The following is a 4,919-nucleotide window of genomic DNA, read 5'->3' on the forward strand; positions in this document are numbered from 1 at the left end:
TGCATATCTGTATACATAACAAATTAACATATAAATACATTACGTACAACTGACCATTACATGTCAAGATGAAGAAGCAGATCTACTTCAAGAACTAAATAAAATTTCAAATATAAATTAAAATGAAAATACAGTGTTTCCACTTTTGCAGGAAAAATTTGTAAAACAAACTAAAAACTCCCCCTTCCCCAAAGGTCCATTGCTCGTGGATAACGTGTGCACCCCGCTGAGGTGCGACAGCTGGCCCGACTGCAGAATGCATCAACTCCTGGCTTTGGTTTCATTGCCCAGACTTGGGATTCCTTGATTCCAGGAATAGCAAATGCTGGAATCCACAGGGCAAATGCTTGTAGATGAGGTTAAAGAGGGGCTGCTGCGTGGATATCCATGGATTTCCCTCCATTGTCGCCCCTCCATCCTCCCCACGTCTGCCTGTAGGACAATCAGGCTCACGTCCTCAGTGGAGACCTCGCATATCTCTGACAGGAGAATTAGTAACAACGTCAGTGCTGGGGGATGCACCCCACCTAGAAATGTCATGTTCAGGCTCCAAGGTGAAGCAACCACATCTTCATTAGTGTCCCCATCCTGTAGAATTATACAGGGACGTGGAATTTGGCAAGGGGGATTACTAAGGGTGACAATTTTCATGTTTTAAGAGAACCAATGGGAATGGTTGTGACGCATGTGAACAAATCCTTATTTGGAACTGTATTTATCTTAATAGGGCCAAGCTCGGCCACCAAGCTCTACGATGAGATGCAGAGACAAAACCCAGTCCAGTGGGGTCCTCTCTGCCAAGGAAAAGCCAAGGGGTCTGTCTCTGACACAAAGGGATGACACCTTGTAATTTAAAACAGGGAAGAGGGAGAGAAAGAGGAAGTCCCTTCCGATTTCAGGGGTTCTATCGCTGTCCAGCCTCACGGATGCGGCAGAACACAGCAGTGATGAGCGCCGCCCCCTTCCCGCTGCCATCCTCTGACTGCAGGAAAGACACATCACATTTCGGAGCCAGGTCCTTCACTGTCTCATGCATGACTTTGGCAAAGTGAGGATGTAGCTTGTAGAGGGTCCCATCCACACCCACTGTCACTTTGAGAGCGTCCAGCCCACGGTTTTCTCGTATCTTGTCCACCACAGGGGCCATGCCTGCACCACAGAGCTGGGCTGCCCGCCGGGCCACCACGGTGCACACCTCCTTAACAATGATGCTGTCGTCACAGGTGCTCTCAAGCCCTAAGTGTTGCAGAATGGCTCGGACTTGCAGCAGGGCCAGGCAGTCACTCTCAATCTGAGACAAGAACTTGGTTTCAAAGATGCCCCCTTGTCTTCAGTAGCTCTGAGATGTGGCCTCAGAAGAGCAGCCCACGCTTGGTGAAATTGATGAGAATGTTACCGACAGTCTCACCCAGGTACATTCCATTGATCATTTTCTCGAACCTCTGCTTGCCGGGGTTGAGTGAAAGCTCATCCACAGCCACATCAAATTCTGTGTGGAAGTCATCTAGGCATCCATTGTCCCCAAAGGCCCCCCATTCCATGTTCACACACATCCACCCCTCTTCTCCTTCCACCAGTTCCACATTGCGCATCTCTTCCATGTAGCAGACATTGCTGCCCGTGCCAACCGATGAGGCCAACTTCACAGTGAGGGTCTTCAAAGCCACAGGTCATCATAGTTCTGACTGTGTCGTTCACCACAGCAATCACATCCAGGTCAAACTCCTCTCGCCGGTGGATGGCTTCCTTTAGCAGGGTCACCACGTCCTCGCCCTCGCAGCCAGATTCCTTGAAGCCTTTTGTCCACTAGAGGAGGATGCTCTCGTCCAGGCTGTTCTGCTGGCAGGGGAAGGAGAAGGTAAAACCCAGAGGCAGGGACACGCCCTTCATGCCCATGTACTCCAGGAAGTCCGCGATGCACTGGACAATGTGGTCAAAGAGCTCGTCCCTGGTGCCATGTATGACCTCCTGCGGGATGGCATAGATCTTGTTGTGCATCTCCACTCCACTCCACTTCCCATTCCGAACACAGACCAGCAGGACCCGGAAATTTGTTCCTCCAAGGTCCAAAGCCAAGAAGTCCCCTTTCTCTGTGCTGTCAGGGGTGGCACACACGTAGGTGGGAAGCATCTTGACGGGGGCACTGGCGTGAGTCTCCTTGCTCAGACCTCGCTCCATTTCTACCTTCATCCTCCTCTTGACCTCCAACAGCTGGTCATGGCTCAGCTGCAGAGGCTCTAGTGTCTTCTGGCGGGCACGGTGTTGATCGGCCAGCCGGTAAGCCACTGCTGTCACCATGGCTGCACCTTTGCCACTGCCATCCTCGGAGCGGAGGAAGCAGACATAGCAGTCGGGCACCAGCCGCCACACGGTCTTATGTAGATGCTTGGCAAAATGGGGGTGTTTCTTGTAGACGGAACCGTCGACCCCAATAGTAGAGCGAAGCTGCTCCTCGCCTTTGTTCTCCTTGATGCGCTGCAGCACGGCAGCCAGGGTGGCTGTGCACAGGCTGGCGGAGTGTGTGGACACGATCTGACAGATCTGGTGAGTGGCCACGCAGTCCTCCTGAGTCGGGTCCATGCCCAACCACATCAGGACCTCACGGGCCTTCCGGATGCCATCCTTCTCCCCTTCAGTGTCTGAGATGTCTTTGGTCTCAAAGTGACCGGTGTTGAGAAGCTCTGGGCTGAGCTTCCCCTAAAGAGCAGCTCCTCCTTGGCCATCTTCACCAGGATAAACCTCATCAGCTCCCCCATGTACATCCCACTGATCACCTTCTCAAACAGTTGCTTCCCCAGGTTCAGTGAGCCCATGTCAATCTCCTGGTCAAACTCAGTGCGAATGTCATTGAGCGAGCCATCGTCCCCGAAGGCCCCCCACTTCATATTGATGCACATCTGCCCCTCGTCGCCTTCTACCATGTCTATGTGGCGCATCTCTTCCATGTAGCAGGCGTTGCTGCCAGTGCCCACAATGAGACCAATCTCACAGTTGTGGTCGTCATAACCACAGGTCATCATGGTCCCAACTGTGTCATTCACCACAGCCACAATGTCGATATCAAAGTCCCCTCTCCTCTGGATGGCCTTCCGGATCAGAGCCACAACGTCTCTGCCTTCCACTCCACTGGACTTGAATCCCTTGGTCCATGAGACCAGGAAACTCTCGTCTAGTTTAGTCTGGTGGCAGGGGAACGAGAAGGTAAAACCCAATGGGAGCTTCTTGTCTTTGATTTGTAGCTTATCCATGAAGTTAGCCAGCCATTCGGCAATGTGGTCAAACAGCTCGGTGTCACTGCCTCGCATGATGTCCTCGGGGATGGCATAGATCTGGTTCTCCATCTCCACCTTCTGGAGCCCATTGTCCGTTACTTTCACCCAAAGCATACGGAAGTTGGTCCCTCCAAGGTCCAGAGCCAGGAACTCTCCGTGTTCTGTCCCATCTGAAGTGGACCTCACAAAGGTGGGCAGCATCTTCACTGCTGCAGTGGGGTGAGTGGTGGATCCAAGCCCTTTCTCTATCTCCTTGCGGAACCGCTTAGAGATATCCAAGAGGGTCTCATCAGAGAGGTGCATGTGGTAGAGATACTGGTCAACCTTCTGCACTTGGTCATGGTTGAGCTCCTTGAAGAAGTAGGCAAGCAAACGCGAGGCAATCATCCTGCCGCGACCCGACGGCGCAGAGTTGGAAAACCGAGGCGGGGGCACGAGCCGGGAGGCGGGCGGCGCGGTCTGACTGCTTTGTGCTGGGGCTCGGCTGCCGGGCCGGGAGCTGGGAGTCCGGACGGCGCACAAAGAAGGCTAACGGCGAGGGTGCGCCCGGCTGGCGGAGGGCGCGGGTCTCCAGAGATGTGATTTTGGCGTCACAACTGCTAGAAGGCGCCTCCGTTCTCTCCCGGCGACGTGTCCGGTTGTCCCACGTCAAGGCGCTAACTTCGGCCACAGGATCACTGAGGCTCAACTTGAGAAGAATCTCAGCCCGGCTCCACTCGGGCAGTGGGACCTCTCCGGTTCACAGGCGCGTGGCTGTGGCCCGCGGATTTTCTTAGCTGGGTGACACGATGTTGCCAGCGGCAGTCCTGGACTCCTGCCGACATTATGTCTTTAGCTGGTTATTATGCAAACTTGTTTGTGTGGTTGCTTTATACTGTCACTGGCCTGTTTACTTGTGTGTTTTTGTGGTCCTGGTAACATTCTTTTCTTTCCATATTTAGCACTCCCTTCAGGACCTCTTGTAAGGCAGGTCTGGTGTTAACTTATTCCCTCAGCACTTGTTTATCTGAAAAAGATCTTATTTGTTCTTTACATATGAAGGTTAGTTTGGCCGGATATGAAATTCTTGACTGGAAATTCTTTTCCTTAAGAATGCTGATTATTGGCCCCCAATTTCTTCTGGCTTGTAGAGTTTCTGCTGAAAGTTCTGCTGTTAGCCTGATGGGGTTCCCTTTGTAGGTGACCTGCCCCTTTTCTCTGTCTGCCTTTAACATTTTTTTCTTTCATTTTGACCCCTGAGAATCTAATAATTTTGTGTCTTTGAGATGGTCTTCTTATGTAGTATCTTGCAAGGGTTTTCTGCCTTTCCTTAATTTGAATGTTAACCCTTTAGTGAGGTTGGAAAAGTTTTCTTGGACAATATTCTGAGATATGTTTTCCAAGATGCTTACTTTCTCCGCATCTCTTCCGGGGACACAAGTCGGTTATAGATTTGATTTCTTTACATAATCTCATATTTCTCAGAGGTTTTGTTCATATTTTTTATTCTTTTGTTTTTAGTCTTACTGAATTATTTTAGATAGCTAGTCTTTGAGCCCTGATATTCTTTCCTTAGCTTGGTCTATCCTACTGTAAATACTTGTGATTACATTATGAAATTCTTGTAGTGTGTTTTTCAATTCTATCAGATTTATTTAGTTCTTTTTC

At 50.8% G+C, this 4,919-nt stretch overlaps 1 pseudogene; it reads right to left on the minus strand.

Annotated features, from left to right (window-relative positions):
- Window positions 1-502: 502 nt before the first annotated feature.
- Window positions 503-3,682, minus strand: LOC101125718 (hexokinase-2-like; annotated as a pseudogene).
- Between the last annotated feature and the right edge of the window lie 1,237 nt (window positions 3,683-4,919).

Source organism: Gorilla gorilla, chromosome X, assembly GCF_029281585.2.
Source record: "Gorilla gorilla gorilla isolate KB3781 chromosome X, NHGRI_mGorGor1-v2.1_pri, whole genome shotgun sequence".
Classification (NCBI taxonomy): Eukaryota; Metazoa; Chordata; class Mammalia; order Primates; family Hominidae; genus Gorilla; species Gorilla gorilla.